Genomic DNA, 23,411 nt, shown 5'->3' with positions numbered 1-23,411 from the left:
AATGTAACAGAATCATTTTCTTTCTTAGCTATATCTTATGTGTGCTCTAATGTATAGCCAGCCTTTGAATTATTTTTTTCCCTAAAAAGAGACTTTTTTATATTATAATGACTAAACTTAGACCCTACTGATATTCCCAAAACCACGGTACAGAAACAAGCTGGAAATTGCATTATTTTACCTTCAGAATGGCCAGAACTATTTCAAACTTCAGTCTTTTGATGACTTCATAGATGAATAAAAATGTGGTTGGTTTTGCTAAAAAAACAAGAAGAAACTTGCAGGCTTTTCCTCTTCTGCAACCCCATCCCAGTAAACACCTAATAATAAAATCAAGAGTTATTTGGGACCTTGATGTTCAAAGGTCAGAGACTCTAAATTTGCTCCACAAACAAAATTCGACGACTCTGCTTGAAAACTTTTTTCCTATTAATATTATAGGATCTGTTTAAAAAAAAGAAAGGCATCTGGACAGTTCATTTGAATGGCCACAAGAGAGCAGTAAGAAATTAAAGCTTAGGAAGATGACTCATAGTCACACTGTATGTATGTGTCTTTTACTATTAGGAAGAATTGAAAGACAGACCTACTTCTACTCGTTCTTAAGCTTAGAAATACAGTTTAGAATTTCAAAGCCCTTTAGGAAGGACAATAGAGATAGCATTTGTAAATTAACTGAAAAGAACCTTGAATTAGAGCTTTTACGAACCTCAAGCTCATGTGTGAAAATAGAAGGAAATAATTGCTTTGGACAAGGGACATCTTGAGCAGTCATCCGGCCCATCCCTTCGGATTATGCAAGCCAGACAGTAAGGTATGTAACGCGTTTACAAAGTCCTTCAGAAGAAGATCTCAGCATCCTGTTCTAGAACATGGCCAACACCTTAAAATGTTAACTATTAGAAAATATATTTTTATGTGTAATCCTATTCTCTCATGCTGTAATTTAGCTACTATTTTAAATAACATCTAGGAACACCCTGGATCTTTCCCTAAGGTCCACTCCTATATCTTTATGTGCCCCTGCACTTCTTTGCCCATACAAAATTTACCATTTTTCACTTGGAATTTTGGATGCCATGAATTTTAAAAATGAATTTAAAAATCAAGAATTTGCAAAATGAGCAGTAATAGATAGCCCCAAGATACGAGATTCAGTGAGGATATCAGTCTGAAAAACATTAACAACAGAATAATAATAATAATTAGCAATAGAAAAATCGACAAAGGCCATGAACAGGCAATTCACAAAAGTAGAATCTCAGATAGTCAATAAACATATGAAAAAATTGTTCAACTTAACAATAAACATAGAAATGCACATTAAAATGATATACTTTTATATTACTAGAGAAGCACAGATGTAAAAGAATTATAGTATCCAGTGTTAACAAGAGAGAAAAGCCACTCACAAACACTGGGGCATATGTTGGAAAAACTTTCATGACGGCAGTTCAGAAATATATATATCAAAAACTTTAGAAATGTGAATTTCCTTTGACCTAGCAATTTCACTGTTAGGAGTTAATCCTATGGAAAGAATTAGACAAATACAAGGATGGATTTTAATAGTAAAAAAAATGGGAAAATAAAAACAAATTTCCCCAACAGGAAAGTTGGTTAAATAAATTAGGGTACAGCCATACAAATGGATTATTAGGCAAATCATTAAAAATACTACATATATATTTATTGGCATTGAAAGCACCTAGTTTATCTTAAGTTAAAATAAGATTGAAATCTTCATAGTATGATTTCGCTTGGGAAGAAATTGTGAAAGATTAAGTAGAAAAATGTCTAGACGATATCCACCAAATAACAATTACCTCTGGGTAATGGGCTCACAGAAGATTTTTTTATTTCTTCTATAGATTCTACATTCTACCTGTAGAATCTACATTTGTTTGTATGTTTTTAATCAATTAACATGTTATGTATAAAATCAGTAAAAACACAAGAAGCTACTTCTATATTGGAAAAAATCCTTAGAAAACCTTAAAAGTTGGTTTGGTGAATTTGTAAGAAGTTTGAAGTTTCGTCTCCACATAGCAAATTGCAATGAAAACATGGCTGAATAATATACGATCTATAGTTATCTACATTTTATTAAAAATATGAAAAAAATACTTAATAAGCTGCCAGGGTGTACGCAGATGGTGTCTATATGCTGCTAATACAACTAGGTGAAAATTAAAAACAAAAAAATTCAAATGCTTGATTTACTTCATAATGTAAATGGCCTTGGAGAAAAAACGCCTCCTCGCCCCTTTTACCCGTGAACAAGCCAGCAATCTGACGTCCAACCTATTTCATTTTTTCTAGATCTTCTACGTGATCAAATTCTTGTTAATTTTCAGACCCAGATTTAACCTGCAATTAATATAATGAAATATGCTTAAAAAGGGCTTTTACTGAATGTAACTTCTGGGTAGCTGAAGAGCTCCTGTGTAACAACATTCCAATTTCTGCAGATTTGGAAAGGAATACTATGTTTCCTATTATAGGCTATTAGCAGTTCTGTACTTTTAACCCTGTTCAAATTATCTCCATGATTTCTAAAATTATCAACTACTGACTATTTTCTATGGATCTAATATGAGAGTTAAACTCAGAATGGACTGCAAGCTAGATATTATCCTCAATTTCAGATGGCAAATAGGCTCAGAGGGGCTCAGAATGTTGCCATGAATGACATTGTGGAACTAGGAGGGTGACCCCCGCACCCTACAGGCCCCACAGCCGTGCATCCTGTTTTTGTTTTTTTTTTTTTTAACATGGAAGAAGCTCTTTTTTCCCAATTGCTTACTTTTTTCTTCATAGCATTTCCTCAGCCATTTGGGGCCCATTTTTCTCCTACCACTGAACCCCTCCAGATACGAAAAGAAAAAGACCATGAGATGCCTTTGAAGAGCAACTTTTCACTGTTTTTGTAATTTTCTCCCTGCCTATCCTTGTGGGAATTGAGAGTGGGGCTGTGTTGGTGGGTGCGAGGCAAAGCAGCCCAGCAGCCCGGTTCGGAGCCCCCTCCCCAGCTCACTACCAACGGCCTGAATCACCGTGAGGTAATTGCCCACTTATTATACTTTATGGTTCCTTGTTTGTGAAATCAGAACAGGCGTTATTGCCACCCTCTTTGATCGGTTACAACTCCACCCCCCTTAAAAATTTATTTTATCCTTCCTAGAAAAATAAAAATTTGTGTCATGGAGATGTGAAAGCAGAAAAGGAAGCAAGTGCCTCTGTTTTATCCATCACATCTGAAAATATGTCTTTAGCAGCCAATCAAATCGTGTTTGATAGCCAGAGCCTTTAAGTATGCTCGACTGTGTGGCTCCCGGGATGGCTTCGAAGCAGGCCGTTGAAGTTCGAATTGCACAATAAAGAGAGCATTGCCATAAATGATGAGTACATGCACTAGTCATTTCCAGCCTTCCTTCTGGCTACCTTTGAAAGGGAATTGCTTCACCATGCCCCGGCCTTTGCCCTCTTTGGTAGAGTTTTCTTGAACTGAGGATCTCCTGATTCTTACCACAATCTCTTCCCATCTCCTTTCTTTCCTACTCCCCGAACGCCGCTCTCTTTCCACTGCCAGGCCTTTTGTTTGTGCATGCTTTTACATAACATGCTGAAAACAAGAAAACCAGTTTGAACTTTAAAAAAATCCAAAGGGAACCAAACAGAACAAAGACATTCAAACAGCAAATGGGCAGGAAGGTAGAGACGTGGGTGATGAGGAGGGAAGGGCTGTGGGCGGAGCGGGGGATTAGAAACACTGGGGACTTCCTTTACCATCACCTCCTCGGGCTTTGGGTGAGTCACCAAACATTAATTCCATCTGAAAAAGGGGATGTAAGAACACTTCCTTAAAGAAATTCCATGTGAGTAGATACAGTAAGATGTAAAACCTCTTTCTTTGAAAGATGTTCCTATAAAAACTCAAAGTATTATTTTTAATTCCCAGCTGGCTTAGCCTTCACATTTCAGGAATCATGGGGATGTACCTTGCTGATTTTAAAACAGGGAGTGTTATCACAAATTTTTCTCTTTTTATGTTTAGAAACTTGACTTTTTTAGTAGAATTAACAAGTTATATGGCAAATATGACATTATATAAATATGAGGTTGCTCAACTTAATTAAAATAAAATGTTAGATTCGTATTCTACTAACATTCATGAAGCACCTAGACTGTGTTGGGTTCTCTTTCTAGATACTAACAGAAACTAAATGAATTTAGGGCTCTGGCAAGAATTAACCAACTGTGGAAACAAGGAAATGAAAATTAATGGGTCTTGAGTTAGCTGAAGTAGATTAAGACTCTGAACCAGTCCTGAGATTTTTCTGGCTAGTGGGCTAAGATAAAGTCAATGATTTGGTCTTTCATTCATCAATCCAATGAGAAATGTATTGAGTAGCTATGCCAGGCCAGGCAATAGCCCCCCAAGAATACGATAAAGTCCCTTTCCCAAGGAAGCACACATCCCCATATAGGAAGACAAAAAATAAACAAGTAAGCCAACGAGGCAAATAGATAATATTAGACAGTAGTGAGTGCTGTGAAGGAAATAAAATAAAGTAGTCGAAGGGGAATGTCTCAGAGATTTCTTCAGATAAGGCGGCCCCAGGAAATTTGTCTGCAAGGGTGACACGATGGGTTGGCTGAGACCCAAAGGATGAATGAGAGTCAGTAGGGTTATGATGCAGGAAAAGAGTTCTTCAAGAAGAGGGAACAGCCTTTCAAAGGCCTCAAGGCAGAACCAGGAAGAAAGCCATTGTACATAGAATATAGTGTGCAAAGAGAAGGCGAGTGGTAGGAATTGAGGTCAGGGAAATGGCACAACCCAGATCATGTCAGCCCTTTCTGATGTCACAGAAAGGAGTCTGGATGTTGATCAGAGTGCAAGGAGAAGTCATGGTAAGATTCTAGCAGGAAAGAGAAACGATCTTCTTTACCTTCATTTTTGAAAGAAAATTCAGGCTACTGTGTGAGAAATGGATTGTAGGAAAGCAAGAATGAAAGGAAAGAGGTGAGTTAGGAAGCTATATATGTCATCTTAAAAGCTTATATAAGCTTATGTAAGAAGCTTATACAAGAAGCTGTCAAGTCAAGTGAGCAAAAATGGTGCCATGAACTAGATTCATCTTGCGATATTGGGTAGGATTGGGGCCTTTTAGGGTACATCCAGAGGTCTTTGGCAATATTCTTTTGAAAGATAACCGTATTGTCTCACCAAGTGAACTTGGCGGTGACAGACAGAATTAAAGCAAAAAACAGATGAGCCACAGCTCTATACTAGAAAAACTTTCGCTCGGAGTTCAAGTCATTACGATTCTGTTCTCCAACCTAAGAGCCTAAGAGCATTGTAGCAGAACTTGGAACGTGGCTACTACTTATTCTGCCTTCACTCCCTTCTACAACCCCTTGGATTCTCAACCTCCCCAACCATTGAAGGCAAAGAAGAGGAAGGTACAGTCAGTAAGTTGCTCATGTTAACATGGAAAATGAGAAGTAGAACTGCTAGCAGAACGCAGGTACTATGTCTGGACTTCAGTAAGGCTGTAATCAGAACCACATTGCTTTGTAACAGGAAATCTGGGCTTCTAAGAACTGCGAAGTGGAGATTTACCAACTGACCTAATCATGCAAAGAAAACGTCAAACTGCAATCACAGATTTTCATACTCCTTTCTGCCTAAAGAGCAGAGGTTGGGGCCCCTGCCCAGGATGGATCACGAAACACACAATTATCCAGGCTCCATGTTTCAGTAAAGAGTTTTGCTGAAATGTGCCAGATATTGTTAAAAATACAAAGAACCCTGTTCATAAACACCAGGCTTTCTACTGATCCAAAAGCACATGTTTATTTGTGTGGTCAGTGGCCTGCATATTTTAAGAATCATGTAAATAATAAAGTCAAACTACTTTATTTGGTAAGAGTGAAATTGATGGCCCCATAATCGGACACATTTGTGGGCTGTTGTATCTGTACATATGCTATTGATAACAACTAGTGACTATCTACATGTGAGAGAATTCATAAAAACATACTTCAAAATTTACATCTTCCTTTATGGGAAAGAAGAACATTTCTCCTCTTTGCTCCATGAACACAATTAGAAAACAGAAATTTTTTAAAAAATAACTATAGTAACTATTAGCTACACTTCCAAGTAAAAAGAAATATAACAGTTTAAGACCCATCAGACCTGAAGTGGAAAATCTTTCTAGCCATTAAATATAATCAGAATATTTGAATGATTTGTTAGGCCTTACCTTAGGGGAAAAAGTAGGTAAGTCCACTTCTGAGATGGAGACAATTGTAGTTCCCCGCATTTGAACCCTAACCAGAAAGAAAATTAAAGTTGAAAAAGTCTTCAATCTCACTGAATAAAGTACCCGATCGTAACTAGTTTTTAGTACATGTAGATGTCTCCTTGAAATGCTTTAGCATTTGCTTTAGACCAATAAATGATTCTTTTTAAAGCCAAAGGTTTGACTGAGTAACCATTTTGTGGCGTGCCCCTGCTCTTCTGTCTGTAGAAACCTGCAACCCCCGAACGCTACTCACTGCAAAGAGCTGAGTTCTAGCTAAAGGCATCACCAACTGTCAACCAATTTTTTAAAAATGCTAAAAGAAAAATCAACATCCATTTTTTTCTATTTACACACGTATTTTTATATACAGTCTATTTTTACATATTTATTTTTCTCAGATCAAGCCAGAGAAAAGTTGAAATGAGCATATAAATAACTGAAAATCATTTTCTGATTTTTGGCAAATCCTAGCCGGTCATTTGCTGATCTTTGCACCTATATCTGGATGGCAGACTTTTCACTTTTGTGCCCAAGAGTTGACATCTCCAGTTGGATCACAGCATGGTTTCTCTCAGAGCCTGCCTGAGACCTCAGGGTGGAGCTCACCAGGCTGCTGCTGCTGCAGAGAGACAAAAGCTGGCTAAGGAGATGAATCCTCCTCGCTCTTCCTCACCTACGTGCAAATGGAAGGAAGTTTTTTCATGTGATAGCAAAGGTATAGAACAGCTTCTCTAGATCTCATTCATGTCACACTCTCTCAATAAACTGTCAAAGGGAGAAAACTTCCAGGACTGAAAAATACAAAGGTTAGAGTATCTGGAAGTGGTTAAAAAAAAAAAAAGAGAGAGAGAGAAGTAAAGGTGGCTCATTTGTGTCATGCACATATTATCTAAACAGGCCAATCAATGCAGAATAAGGCCATAACAAAATAGTCAAAATGAAAACGTGAAGTGCTTGATGAAGTCAGGATCAAATCCATATCTCCCCAACTCACCATGTTTCTACCGCCAAGTTATGTGATATATTATGGGTTTGTCCGTGAGCTACAAATTGCACAGGTGGGGGTCAGCATTGTTTTAAATTGTAACTTTATGGGAGAGCTGATTAACGCAAATCACAGGCGGGATGAAACGTTTGGCTTTGATTTGAATTAAGGGCATAGAGGTGCTTTTGGGGCATCAGACCTAATAAAAGGCAAAATCAGGAAACAATACCTTTGATAATTAAAAGGAAAAAAAGAGGAAAATTGCAATTTCAGGCATACATTTAAAGTTAGGACTCAAATGCTGCTTATTTGCACTCATGAGTAAACATGGATCCAGGTTAAAACAAGGCCAATATTTGAGCATTAACCAGCAATGTGAATTAAGAAATTTGTCTAAACCTTGATTAAAAATAATTACTCATTAAAATGTTATAATTCATTTTAGCATTCTGCAATTTAAATTATTTTAGTCTTTTCAATATCTTTTTTGGAAAAACCTCAAAATATACTGTTTATAGGCTCACGGTTTAAAAAGGGTCAAGCATACACTCTGGTAAGAAGAAAGACTGACTTACAAGTTTTGAAACTTTCATTGAGTCACATAAGATAAGCAGCTAGTTCTTTCCTGAATGTTAAAGACGGACAATGTGTTTTTTCCCAGTTAATTAAAGGGTCAACATCACCATCACTCAAGGAAAATATGTAGTATAAATAACCTTAAAACGTTAATATAAAAGTTACTTTTAAGAATGCATTATTTAATCTATGACATTACTGAGTTATTTCCATGAAGCCTTTAGCTCACTGATTCGTTATTTTGAGATATTAGGGTAATTTAGATTTATCTAATAACTAAATCCAGTGATGAATATATTTATACGTATTGTCTTTATGTCAGTCCAGGGAGTTAGAATAACAGTTGCTGCCAAGAAAAAAGGGCTGGAGTAAAACCAATTTAAATAATTTAGAGATGAATGGTTCCACTCGTGTAATTATCAGTTGTCTCTTTTCCAAATGAGATCTTGAAGAATATCCTGTTTTACTTGAATATTCATCCTCAAACAGTTTTAATTACTTTCCTTTTCCCATTACTACATTCACGCTTCTAAGCTAGAGATGATGAAAAATAAATAATTTGCTTCTACATCATTATTCAGTCTTAGAATTATGAATGACCTACCTGGATAACGGGTGATTTTGCATTTGCTGTCAAGCATCTCCAATGACCCTTATGCTAAACCTACAGGATAAGGGGCATTTGTGAAATAAACAAAGAGAAAAAACAGGAAGCAATAACTTGTTTTATTTTCGTACTTATTTTGTGAATAGGGGACTCCCTGGCCTGACTCAAGGTTTGGATTTACTTTTAAAAAATATTGAATCATGTTTTAGAGTAGATTCTGCGACCACAAGGGTGTTTCTTACTACTGAGTCATAATGTCTGCAAGGACTAGAAAGGATTCTTTATATTTGCTGTTTGTGTGTTTTAAGTGTTCTAAATTTTCTTTCCCAAACCAATGGAAGTATACAAATGTTGCATTGTAAATGCACACAATGGTGTGAGCTAACCTGAAATAATACGACTGTTGTTGACTGTGACTCTTTTTTAAAAACATTTTCCCCCCGCAGCTGCTTCTGACTTCAGTTTTGAAACATTATTTCCGTGCACATCCATGAATTATTTAGAATCCCTTAGTTTGTAACTCTCCTCTGCGCCCGCTGGTTGCAACACTGCGCCCGCTGGTTGCAACACAGGTTTTGAAGTATTGTTCTAAGAAAGATAAAGCACACACAAGACTGAATTCCACAAAAGTCTCCTATTTAAGTAAACAGAGTTCTCTGTAACTGCTTTACTTTCCACATTGATTTAATTGTACAGTAAAGTGACTGCATAGTTCATTCGTTTGAATGTAAAGCAATGTAAAATGAGAGTTTGGGTAAGTACAGTATGTATAAATATAATGGAAAACAGTAAAGAATAATTTTGTATTATAAAAATTAAATCTAGAAACTTAAAAGTCTCCACCTTTTATCTAACTAAGAGCCGTCGAGGATGATCCAGCTGTCTAAAAAGTTTCCCCACCTACATTTTACAAGTTAGTTTTATTCTAGCATCTGTTTTTAAATATCTAAACATCTGGTTTAGGGGCCAGCCCGGTGGTGCAGCAGTTAAGTTCTTGCCCTCTGCTTTGGTGGCCCAGGGTTCACCAGTTCGGATCCCAGGCATGGACCTACACACCACTTATCAAGCCGTGCCATGGCAGGCGTCCTACATATAAAGTAGAGGAAGATGGGCACCAATCTTAGCTCAGCGACACTCTTCCTCAAACAAAAAGAGGAAGATTGGCAACAGATGTTAGCTCAGGACTAATCTCCCTCCAAAACAAAACAAAAAAAATCTAGTTTAGAAAAGTGTTCTTTGTTGATATAAATGATAGTCTCAATTTCTTCAGCAAAGAAAATGACATTAAAACATCGTTTGCTATCCAAAAGAAAAATGAAAAACTAATCAAATGTCACATTTCCCACAAAGATGATCATGTAGAGTCTACGTTGTCGATCAGCCATCCCTTTATTTGGAGGGAAATCAACACCATTTAGGCGCAACGGCACTAAGAAGCATGGAATGGAATCTTTCTTTCCAAATGAAACCTACTTTTCTTTGCTTTCTCTTTTCACTCTTTTCTTTGTTTTTTTTACTCCTTTCCCTTCTCTTCTCTTCCCATAACTCTTTACGTGCCATTGAAGTTTTGGCCTCCTCACCACTCAACTCAAGTGGAGCATCTAGGACCAAAGATATTTTTCTATTTGACTTGAATTTTCATCCAGTCGATTTGCATCCTATAGACACAACACCATTTTTCAAAATAAGATCTGGCAACATTCAACTGTGGGGTTCAACTGCAGATGCCAAAAATGCTAGGTGCTGTGATGGAGTTTTATAGTGTCTAGTGGAAAAACTCATAAGTGAAATTCTTTCTCCATCAACTTTCTTATATGAAAAGGATCAATTTTTAAAAATAAACTCAAGTTTATGGAAGAATCATCAAACACAAAGGCATGGTTCCTTAGGGCAAAGTGTCTCAGTTAAGACAGATTTTTACAATTTGCTTCTATTCCAAACGTTTGATCATTTTACTATGTTCGAGGGAGTTAAAACTTTCTCTTCTGATACTTCTTGCATTCTCCAATAAATGTTGTTTATAAAAACTGTAAACAAATCTCACTGAATGCATAAAATTGCCATGTAAGAATATAGCCTAAAATAGTCATTTTCAAAAGTATTTAAATAAAGTGTAAGGTCACAGTAGCATTGTAGATTCTTAAAAACAAGTTTTAGAAACTTGTCCTGATAGTCCAGCTATGAAAAAGATATTCTAGAGGCACTTTAATAACAACTCCAGATTCCTCAGTGACAGAAATTAATAATATGTAATAATATAAAATATTTTAGGAGATTTTTAAAAATAAAATCTACATATTTAAATCTACATATATAAACATGTAGATTTTGTTTTTTAATTGCTATTAAATTTTAATTTGCACTAAATTTTTTGTCAACAAACTTTAAGGAATTCGTTATGACACTTTGAAAATGAGTTTTGATATAAATATGAATTTTTTTTAAGGATGTGAAGTTCCCAAATTGTTTTGAATATCGTTTTAGGAATGTCCTTAACTTTATAGTTCAGTGCTGTCAATAGTATAAAAATGATTTAAATTGCAACTTAAGCTAAAAAATTAACATCGTTAGATATTTTAGTGTTAAGTACCAAATTATTCATTAGCTCTTTCCGTTACAGAATAAAATAATATAGTATCTTGGGGAAATAATATTGGTAGTTTTTCTCAGTAAGTAGACCGGTATGTACTCCCCCGTCTTTCCATGGTGTGAGCACAAACAGGAAGCACAAAATATATTTTTATAAACGTGTTTGAAATCTTTTTTCTAGAGCTGGAGCAGACTTCGCATGTATGGCTCTCAGCTGTTTGTTTGTTTGTTTTTTGGACAGGATGTAGTAGTAACTTCCTACAATTTTAACTCATTTGAAAAATATGCTTATTCCAAAAGTCTTCATGGCAAAAGATAAAACCAAGAAACGTTGACACATTTATAGCAGGAAATTTGAAAATTATACGTGCTTTTTGTAAGGAAATTTTCCTTTTTTCCCCAAATGCCTTTGCAGACAAGATAGAGCTCGTGATAAACAAAATACGTCTCCCATTAAAGATCACATATTAAATAGGTAGTTAATCCAAGGTTCGATATTCTCCACCTTTTCTAAATTATTTGGAAATACTTTTCAATGTCAAGGAACACTTCATTTATTTATATTTACATAATGTTTAAAAAATTATAATGCAAGTTTAGCCAATTTTACTTAAGTAAAATTATACAACTTCTGACTAACACTGTGTGCTTTTGTTTTGAAAGGAAAAAATACGGTTACGTACATTGTTGGGATGTATTTATAGAGCATTTTTATTGTTGAGTTATGCTTTTAGGGCTTTAGGAACATTTGAGAACAATAATCAGTAGTGTGTAATGGTATTGTTAGTGGAGTCCTTTCTATTGAATTTTCAAGATGTTGTAAAATGAGATTATGTGAGTAGCACCTCTGGACACTTTTTCCCATCATTGTGTTGGTATCAATCGCTGACTTCCACCATTTCTCCGGGTATTAAATAGAAACACTGTTTCCCACTGCCTTGATTGGAGGGTTTATAATACATGACAGAACTGATAACCCTACTGAGATTAAGCATTGTAATCTTATGAAAGCTACATGAAACCTGCAGCTCCAGAGAGTGTCTCCAAGACAGACCTGAGAAGGAAGTCCTACTTTCATTTCTTCTTTTGACAAAGCATTTCTCTCCTAAGCAAATCTGACCCAGAAAGACAGTGAGAAACCCGATGTCTTCTTTAGCTTCAGCCACAGTCAGGCAGCCGTTCCACTGGCAGAGGCAACCTTTGCCAGATGCCGACGCTAATGCCTCTGTGCAGAAAATGTGGCGCGCGATCACTTTCTGCGCGAGGACAGATTGCCAACACACACCGGATCAGTTTGCAACTGGCAGGGCTCAGCATGGCTGGAAATTAAACTATGTATGAAAAAGGTTGTCTATTCCTGGCTCTGCCCTTGAAGTCATCTATAACTATGGAAAAAGCCTTCTCACATTTGCTTCTCAGTTTCTCACACACACAAAAAGAAAATGAAATTTAATCAGTCCTTGACTCTCCTCTATAAGGAGCTGTGGGGATCAGATGTTAAAGAATCATTTAATCTGATGCATTGAGGGTGGTATACCAGTTCATGAGGCCTGGCTGCAAAGACCAACAGCTCTACACCCGAACACTAGTATTTTAAAGATTTTTGCTACATTTTTATCATCCTCACTGGTCTTGGGCGTCTATCCATGACCAGAAGTACAGAAATGGCAGGCCCTCTATTCTCCTCTCCCTGGACTAATCTTACAAAGGCAGCTGTCTCAAAGTGGCCCTGGAAAGTGCCTTGTCAGCAGAGAACTGTTACCTACAGCTGAATTGCTTTTTTACATCTTTCCACTTCTCATTTACTGTTACTGTCCTTACTCCTGTTATCCCTTTTCCAAATCCACTCAATTCACCCAGTTTGCATTATCTTAGAAGCTTAGTCCCCAGCCAGCTTCCATGGGGTCCTGGATCAGGAATCCTCTTTCCTCTCTCAAAGTGTGTGTTTTACATTTCATTTTGATAGGAAGATATCAGCTGAGCCATTGCAAAGACTATAAGCTAAGGTTTGAGTAGCTGGCGACTCATTATCTGCCCTGTAAGAGTATTTTCATTTTACCAGTTGACAGTGTCTTAATCCAAAAGAATTTTTTCATAGTACTTTTTTTCTAAAAGCTTATTTGTGCTAAAAAAAAAAAGTTCAAGTACAGAAATTTTCTGAAAAGATATTTAGTTAACTGCAAAGTTACAATGGATTGTGATAACCTTATGCTACTCTGAGCTTGTCAAATTGTATATGAAGTGTTTCATTTAATTCTGGCCTTCTTATTCTAAAGGGATTAACAAATCATAAGGTACTCAGATAAGCATGACAGAATAGGGGAGAAGTCTAAAAATCAAATCATGTTAGGAACAATTAAGGTAACTATGGATGTTTTGTGTGGAGAAGGCAAGACTTGGAGAGGGGGCACCCCCATGGTCTTCGATGGACAGTGATATCATAGAGGAATTAGGCTTGGTCAGCATTGTTCCCAAGGATCATACGAGTTTCAGGAAGAAAGAGGCAGCTCAATGTATAGAAGGAAACTGTATCCACTGGACCTGTTAAAAATGAGAATCTTCTTCTTCATAAGAGTATCTGAGACAGGCATCAAATTGTTGCACTGACCAAAATCCCACTCTAATACATTTGTTAAAAAGTAGATTTTTGAAAGAGAAAACAATAAGGAGACACTCACAGAACTCAAGTGCAGACAGTGCAGTCAGGCTTCTCCATTAGACTACAAATGCCACCCTAACCCAAGTCACCATTATCTCTCATCTGAAATATTTCAAATATCTCCTAAGTTGTCTTCCAAGGTCATTCTAACCCCCTTTTCCACACCGCAGCTAGAGCGACTTTTCCAACCAGTTCTGACCATGCTGTCACTTGTTTAAAACAAGATGTCAGACTCTAAGTTCAAAATCAAATATCCTTCAAGAATCCACACGGTCTGGATCTTGCCAGTCTCTCTGCACACGTGATATACCACCTTGCTCCTTTCTCTCAGAACTCCAGCTATACAGTTTACTTTCAAAAATGGAATTGTATCACGTTTTCCATCTCCTCAAGACCTTTGAACTTGCTGCTTCCTGTAACAGGACACTTCGTTCTACCACCCTTAGGCTAGATAACGTCAACTCAGCCTTCACATTTCAAATTAAGTATTTCGTCTTCAGGGAGATCACCCCTGTTGAATGCTGGCTCCCATGGCACATTATTATTACTCTTTTGCAACATTCAACACAGTTGAATTCACTAATTCAATGTCTGTCTCTCCCATCAGAGGATACGATCAATGAGGACACCTGCCAATGACTTCAAGGCAAGGACAGTGCTTGATATAAAATATGACTCAACAAATGTTTGTGGAGGGAATGAATTAACGGTAAGTCTAAATCTAACACCAGGCATTCTGAAGATGTGAAACTCTAATTTTCTTACATTTTCAGAGACGATGAAAACTTCTCACTTCTTAAAACCTGTAAACATGATTAGGGAAAACAAGACACTTTGTGAAAACCTCTAAAACCAAGAGTATATTTTAAAAGTGTTAGATTATTTCTCCACTAAAAAGAAAAGCAATAAAAATTTTATTTGGTTTATGTTTGGTATAACTAAATATTACTATAAAGACATCTCACACAAGCAGGAAAAATAACAGATTTTAATTCTTTCAAGAAATTTATATATCAAGCGCCTAATATGTGCCAGGAACTATTCTAGATATTTTAGTTATAGTGTGAAAATAACAGAGAAGAGTCCTCACTCTCATGGAGTCTATATTCTAGCAATATAGCATGGTTAATCAAATCCATAAAAATAGAAAAAAAAAAGACTGAAGTGTTCACCCAGACTTAGCCAGATTTCGTAAAACTTAAATATTTCTGAATTGATCTATAAAATAAAAGTTTTTTTCTCTTATCCATTAATCTCTTAGGGAAACTCCTAGATGCTGCATAGAGACGCAAGGATAAAACTTCTGATAAATGCTGAAGCACGAGTAGATGTAATCTACTGTAGACTTGCCATTACAGAGATTTATGCCTAAATAGGTAAATATTATTTGAACTTGGATAACTTAAACGTTTCAAAGCAACAGAAGGCTAAGATTTTCATGCATCGCATACTAAATAATTCTACCAAAGAAGTTTACAAGGAATAAGTTAATTTTGGTGATCTTGCCCCTCTTCAACCTGTAGCAACCAGGATTTAAACCAAGGGACAATGACAAGGCTGGTGACAAGGTAGCAGAGAGATCACAGGGAGAGCAAGGTGCCTAACAGTCCTTGGATCAGATTAGTCATGAGAATATGTGAGAATCTAGAAGCCAAGAATTGAAAAGAAACCATGGAAAATGGGGTGATATGATATCCTTTTTAATCTCTTTTGTTTTAATTTCAAGGGATTCTATCCTGGTTCCAGTCAAACAATAGACTCTGCAAGAGCAAAGTTCACAGCACAATAGGTGCTCCAAAATGGATGTCAATGTGAAAGGAAATCAGGCCACTTACAAAACAGAATGTTACCTTTTATGTTAAAATTCAAGCCAAATTTAACCCAGAGAAGACAATTCTGAACATAATAGAGTGCTATGGCTTCTTGCATTGGTTCAATCAGAACCCACAAATATGCCTAACAGAAGCCGTCAAAGCAATATCTGATAATACTAAAAAGTTGTCATTCATTCATTCATTTGACAAATACGTATTGGGTGCCCACTGTATATTAGGCCCAGTTTTAGGCACTGAGGATAAAGAATGGAATAAAACAAAGCCTGACCTTACATAAAGTCCAATCTACTGTGGAAGACAAACATATAGCAAATAAATAAATACATGTCTAATCCAATGTAAGATGAGGATGTGCTATGAAAGAAAATATGTAGATAGATAGATGGATAGATAGATAGATACATACATAGATAGATAGATAGATGTCTAGCATCTCTTTCTTTCTCTCTCTCTCCAGAATTTTACTACTTTTCCTAACCTTCTTTTACTCTTTCAAGCCACTACAATGTCTTGTCATGATCCAGTGTAAGGAGATAGAAAGTGCTGGGAGGTGGCATTTAGGATGAGGTGGGCAGGTGTGGCTTGTCTGTTAAGGTGACTCTTATGCTAGAGAGGAATGAGTCAGGAGAAGCATGTTCAGGGACAAGTATGGAGAGGTAGCTGGGGCCAGATCGTGAGGACACTATGGGCTATCTATTTATCTAGGCTCAGAAATAAAATTTTGTGCTAGATCACTGCTGACCAATTGGCAATGAAGACCCCATCAAGGACGTAAGGAGAGCACCAATGATCCCTGATTTGCAGAAGTGGTGCAGTTGTTAGAACATTCACTGGTAGTGCATTTGGATGGAATGTTGTGATAGGCAGCCTGTGAGATGGTCTCCAGTGATCCTTGCCTTCTGATATTCATGCTCTTGTGCAGTTCCCTCTTGCACTGAATCAGGGTGATCCATGTGCCTAATGGAATACCACCAAAATGATGGTGTGTGACTTCTGAGGGTAGGTTAGTAATGTGTTGAAGGTTATACCTTGGTATCTCAGATTGCCCTCTCTGGAGGAAGCCAGCTGCCATGTCATGAGGACACTCAAACAGCTCTGTAGAGAGGCCCTGCGACTTAAACCCAACAGCTAGCAATAATTTGCCAGCCATGTAGAAGTGACTGTTGTTGCTCCAGTCAAATCTGTACATAAGCAAAGATTTAGCTGACATGCAACTGAACTTCATGACAAACCCTGAGCCAGAGACCACTCAACCAATCAATTCCAGAATTCTAGATTCAAAGAAGCTATGGGACATAATAAATGTTTATTGCTGTTTTAAGCTACTAAATGTGGAGAGTAACTTGTTATGCGTTAACAGATAACTAATACAGATATTGATGGGAGAGAATATATTAAAAGATTCAATATATCAGATGTTTGAGAAGTACTGAGGAAACAAAACATTAAGCCATCCATATTTCTTTTTCCTAAACCTTCCTGTCCCTGACCTGCCAATCTTTCTCTGTCAGGTTCCAGAATAACCAATCAAATCGGTTACAAGACTGTATACATTTCAACCTGGACCACTAATTTTTCCATACAAAGTAGGTGATCCAGTGACCATGATGATCAGGTTTATTACCTAAAGATCTTCTCGTTAAGAGAATATTCCACCACCACCCTCTCAGTACTACTGAGCAATAGATGCATTGGACAAAGAAAATAAAAGGCTGGCCAGGATTATTCACCACTTAGAGACTAGTGTGAAAGTCAATGAATCTCTTTGATTTCAGATTGGGTCTCCCAATCTGAAAAAGAGATTCTCAGCTCCTGCAGCCAGAAGGCAGAAAAGGTGAGGATCAAACCCAGAGCTTAATTGTAAGAGTAATAAAGCTCCAAAAGAGATTCAATTTTCAAATATGGCAAGTCTGCAATGCCCAGGTCAGGACTTTTGGTGGGAAGCAGTGGGATGCTAAGACTTGGAATGAGGATATCAGGGTTGATGCATTAAAACATCTTGGATCCCCAGATTCTCCTGAACCCTCTGGATGTGTGTAAGTGGCTCACCCTCTCAGTTCAAGGCTAACACTTCTCTCCTGTCTGAAAATAATGCAAAGGTTTCTGCACACATTCCCCCTCAGGATCCACCTCCTGTAATGTCTTCTAAGCCAATAACTGGAGTTGAGCCTTAAAATAACCTAGCCAGGGAAAGGCTAGGGTCAACTAAGGAAGGAAAGAGCCTATATTTCAAAGACATGGCAAGACCTAACTTACATGTGCCCAAAGGTGGCAGGAGAATAAGTACAAGACTAGATCCTGAGGATGTTGGATTAAGGAGGGTGGAATACAAAGTTGAATAAGGAAGAGTTTATTAACATGGGAACAGTCTGCCATTACACAGGATTTAACACCCTGGCAAATGATCTTGGGAGATAGAGCTAATATGCTGCTAAGGTGGCTCTTGGAAGTTTGTCGATAGCGTGGGCCTATGATAAGTGAGGTACATTTGCCAGGCTATCATGGCAGATGAGGAAGAAGAAATAAAAAAGGCTGGGAGAAATGGGCATATATTTCAACAGGCTAGAAAGCCCACTAGATGACAATTCTGTGGGAAGGGCAGAGGACATTGTTTTCCAAGATAAGAAGGAGTGTGCAGGTCAGAGGGGAGCCAGCTCAGTAGTGGCTGTCCTCTATAGGTCAAGCTGACACTAGGAGATTCTTCTATAGGACTGTGCTTCCTGATAACAGGAGGGATGATAGGAGCCAAAATAATAGCAGAGGCACGGTGGGAAAAATTATTAGAGTGACTACCAATGTTGGTGAGGCAGCTGAGAGTACATCTAATAGGCATTGATGTGTTTATTTTTCACCTTCTCCAAGTGAATGGTGTAGGCTCAGGTCTGGAAACTGGGCAAAGCTGGGATCCTGGAGGATGAAAATGTGCTATTAAAAACTCAACCAAGTAGTAGCCCACTTGCATCTGCTGTGCCAGATATGGTATCTTTGCTAGAACAGATTAATAAAATCTCAGGTACATTGAATATGGCCATTGATCTGGTAAATGCATTCTTTTCTAATCTTATCAGAAAGGAAGATCAGGAACAGTTCACATCCACTTGAGACAGACAATGACATATGTGTATAATCTTGTCCTCAGGGCCACGTCAACTCATCTATTCCCATCAGAGGATGGTCCAAAGGACCTGGACCGTATGGATATTCCGCAGAAAATCATATTGGTCCAATATATTGATGACGTCATATTAATTAGAAAGAATGATCAAGAAGTAGCAAGTACGTTGGAGATCTTGGTGAGACACATGCATTCCAGGGGTTGGAGAGAAACCCAAAGAAGACTTGGAGATCTGCCATATCAGTGAAGATTTTTGAGATGCAGTGATCTACGACATGTCAGAACTTCCCATCTAATGTAAGGAGCAAATTATTGCATCTCACCCCTGTCACCACTAAGAAGAAAGAAAAATGCATAGTAGGCCTTTTTGGGTTATGGAGATAGCATATTCTACATTTAGGGATACTGCTCTGATTCAAATATTGAATACACAAAAGGTTAACAGCTTTGAGTAAATTCAGAGCAGGAAATGGTTCCATAGAAGATACAGATTGTGATGCAAGTGGACCTGGTCATTTGGCCACATGATACGGCAGACCCTATCATATGAGAGGTATCTGGAGGACAGATGCTGTATGGATTTTATGGTAAGCCCCGATGGGACTGTTACAACATGGATCCTTAAGGTTCTGAAGCAAAACCATGACATTTGCAAATGAGAATTACGTGGCTCTTGGATACTAGCTCCTGGCTTGCTACTAGGCCATTGGAGATACCTGGACATGGTATATCAGGTGGCCATGTGGCCAGAGCTACCCGTGACAAACTGGAATCTTCTAGACTCACAAAGTCGTAAGATTGGGTAGGTCCAACAGCAATCCATCATTAGATGGAAGTGGCACATCCAGGGTTGTGATGAGCATGGCAAGAAGGCATAAGAAAACTCATAGGCAGGTGGCTCAGATCCCCATGGCGTCCAACACTATTGTATAAGCATCTCTTCCTCAGCTCACACCTATCTATGGTCATATGGTGAGAGGAGACAGGTCCCTTACAGCTTGATGAGGGAGGAAGGAAAGTACTGAAGTAGGTTCATGGATGGATTAGCTCAAACTTTGCAGGCCAGAAGTAAATTACAATTTCTTTACCACCTCACTAATGGGTAGTACTGAGAGGGTGGTGGTGGAATATTCTCTTAACGAGAAGATCTTTAGGTAATAAACCTGATCATCATGGTCACTGGATCACCTACTTTGTATGGAAAAATTAGTGATCCAGGTTGAAATGTATACAGTCTTGTAACCGATTTGATTGGTTATTCTGGAACCTGACAGAGAAAGATTGGCAGGTCAGGGACAGGAAGGTTTAGGAAAAAGAAATATGGATGGCTTAATGTGAGTGGCGGTGAAATATGAAAGTACCACATAACGTCACTCACAAGACAACATCTGCCAGAGAAAAGACCCTAAACAACAAAGTAGAAAGAATGACTCAGTCAGTTAACATCACCCTTCTTGTCATTGGCAGCTTCAGTTCTTAAATGCATGAACAATATATGTGTGAATGGAATAGCCTGATAAGAGGAATAGAGATTCTGCATGAGATCAAAAACATGAGCTCTCCCTCACTGTACCTAATCTAGCTACTGCCACTGCCAAATGTCCAAACTGTCCTCAGTGGAGACCAACATCAAGTTTTCTATATGGTACCATATTTCAAGGAGAACAATTTTGGTGGAAAGTTAATGATATTGGACCCCTTCTACCTTGAAAGGGGCAGCAAATAATCTTGAGAAGAATCAACATATATTCTAAGTATGGATTTGCCTTTTTTGCCTGATGGCCTCAACCAGCACCATTAGCTGAGGGGTACTGTGTTTCATCACTAACATGGGATCCTACACAACGTCATATTGGACTAAGGGATATTCTACAGCTAACAGAAGTATGGCACTGGGCACATGACCATGGGATTCATTGGCAGTATCACATACTGCACCACCCAGTTGGCTTGATAGAATGATGGAAGAGTGTAGTTAAGGGACCAGCTTGGAGATGATACAATATGAAGATAGGGCACCATCCTCCATGATGCAGTATATAACCTAAATCAATGATCATTACATGGTGCTCTGTCTTCAATATGTAGAATACCTGAGTCCAAGAATAGGAGTGTCCCACCATGACTCCTAGTGACCTGGGGAATGTGTGCTTTCCATATCTGCAGGTTTAGAGGCCCTGATTCTTGAAGGGAAGTGCTTTGACTAGAGAATATTATACTAAACTTTAAGTTGTAGATGCTGCCTAGTCGCTTTGGACTTTTCATGTCAAGAGACCACCAGCAAGGAAAGAGGTGACTGTGCTAGCAGGGATAATCAAGCCTGATGGTCAGAAGGAGGGAGAGTTGCCATCACACAACAGGGAAGAATATGTTTGGTGCTCATGTGATCCACCCGGGTGTCTCTTGACACTTCCCTGCCATTTTTGTTGGTAAATGGAGAAGTGAAGCGGCGCGGATTGAGGAAGTCATGGTGACCATGAAATCAGACCTCTAAGAGATAAGAGTCTGGGTCATCCCCACAAGTTAAGACACATACACCAGCATATGTACTAACCAGGAGAATTTAAAATAGGTGATAGAGGTGGGAGATTATGAATATCAGTTGCAGCTTCAATCCTAGTTATAGCAGTAGCAGCTGTGGTTCATCCTGCTAATGTTCTTTTTTTTAAGTTTCTCCAGGAAAACATACCCAACAGAATCCTGAAGGATTTTCTCCCAGAAAGTGGATCCAAGCAATGCCAACAGTGGTCCCTAGGGATTCTGTGATGGGCTTTATGCGTATTTTCCCACTTCAGTACTAATCATTTAGTCCTTCAGCTACTGGAAATTGCCCTCAGATGAATCAGCCACCTTACCCAAGACCGTATTTCCTTCTCAGGACCAGCCCTCACCCAATGACTTGTTGATGCTGGATGTAAAGGACCAGCCTCCTTGCCACAATTTGGGACGACTCTAAAGGTCGTCTCAGCTCCAAAGCTCTTCACAAAAAGAACTGAGATCTTTGTTGTAACTGCATCACAGCTGAACTTTTCTCTCCCCCGAGTCCTACCTCCTTCAATCCCGAAGGTATTGATTCCACCCACACTTCCCCAATAAACTTCCTGCATACAAATCTCCACTTCAAAGTCTCTTTCGCAGAGATCCCAACCTATGCCACAGGATTAGGTATTATTATTATTGTTGTTATTAGGCACTTAGCATGCGTTAATTTAATTCTATCTCCCCAAAATAAACTATGAGGTTAATATTAAAGTAACCGTTACGGCTGAGGAAAGTGATACCTACAGAAGTTAAATACGTTACCTAATAACTAATAACAGTCTATAACTGGTGGAGTCAGGGTTTGAGCCAGGTCAGCAAACTTCTCAAGCCTGTGTGAAGTGTTATGAATAGCTGAGTACTGCTGTCAGAGGCAACAGTGGGAACAAGGATGTAGATAAATAGACAACTTGCACAGAATATCCCATGAAGAGCAGTACTGAGTGGTGGCTGAAGCTCGGGGATGGGAGGAGGGGTAGGGGGAGATAAGTCAGAAAAAGACGGAAGAGTTCTAATTGGGATAAGCCATGAATGCCACAGCAGACGTGGATTTACCCAGGTTCTGTAGAATTCTCACTCATTCACTTATCCCTCAAAAGGAAAAACAATACGGCTTCTTGACAAGGGGAAAGCTAACGGAAACATTACCTTCGCCCCCTTAATTCTGTTACATCTTTGCCAGGTATGAGAAATGGCAGGGGGTGGAGGGAGAGGTGTGTGGCACTAACATAGAAAGAAATCCAAAACCCCCCTCCCAGGGGCTCACAGGGCGAAGGTGCCAGTCGTGGAATGCCGCACTCCGAGCCTCCTGTGTTTATTCAGCCCTGGGGCTGAGGTTTGCCTTGGAGTTGTAACCTTTATAAGGGGTTTGCTTAATGACAGAATTATTCAGCTGCATACCTCACCCCAATTAGAAAAAGGCTGTTTGGATTCTAATTGGCCTTGACACAAGTCTGCTTAAAGAGATTCCCCAAGAATTATAGAGCTACTTTCAGAGTTTGACTTGGACGGGAACATGAAATGTAACACGGTTTTTTGAATTTTCTGCACTTACCATGAAACTACCAAGCCACAGGTATCAAACATGCTTTGTTTTGTGTTATAATCACATTACAAATTGAACATTTCCACATGTGCGAGTTGGCAAATCTAAAATGAATGATTATGAAGATTGTAATTACATAGATCAGGTATATATGGTCTACATATTTTCACTCACACAAAAGTGTATTTTCTCAAGTCCCTAGACATCCATGTGTAGTGTGTTTATAGGATGTAAAACCATCATCCTATATATAAACCGAAAATGTATATTTTTAAACAGTTATCACCAGGTCAGGTGATAAGTCGACATAATATTTGGAAGGTGTAAATACCAGGAAGGGATAGAGATTCCTAAGTTAACCATGAGGAAATGAGTAACAATAATAGGTTGAAATCAAGAAGAATATAATTCGGACTAAATATCAGGAGGAGAAAATATAAGCTTCCTGGCTACAATAACTGTTAAGCTCTGAAATAATTCCTAAGGGAAGTAGAGCTCTCTTCCTTACGCTGGACCTTGGAAATGAGGCGTGCATTCTTGGAGCCCCTTATAAGGAAGGCGATCCTTTCCGTTTCCATTTTCTGTGCCTTGATATTAAAGAAAAATCTCAAAAGTAATCATATAATTACCCATTAAACGTTCACCAA

The 23,411-nt window shown here is 38.2% G+C and overlaps 1 long non-coding RNA gene across 1 annotated transcript; it reads left to right on the top strand.

Annotated features, from left to right (window-relative positions):
- The first annotated feature begins 630 nt into the window (after nucleotides 1–630).
- On the top strand, nucleotides 631–18,943 carry LOC124238440 (uncharacterized). Its single transcript, XR_006888310.1, has 3 exons — nucleotides 631–814; nucleotides 14,338–14,439; nucleotides 18,705–18,943. It is a non-coding gene; the product is annotated as an uncharacterized LOC124238440 (long non-coding RNA).
- Nucleotides 18,944–23,411: the final 4,468 nt, after the last annotated feature.

This window comes from Equus quagga, chromosome 4, assembly GCF_021613505.1.
Source record: "Equus quagga isolate Etosha38 chromosome 4, UCLA_HA_Equagga_1.0, whole genome shotgun sequence".
Lineage (NCBI taxonomy): Eukaryota > Metazoa > Chordata > Mammalia > Perissodactyla > Equidae > Equus > Equus quagga.
Note: the sequence above shows the minus strand (reverse complement) of the source record. Positions and strands in the feature narration are given on the sequence as shown.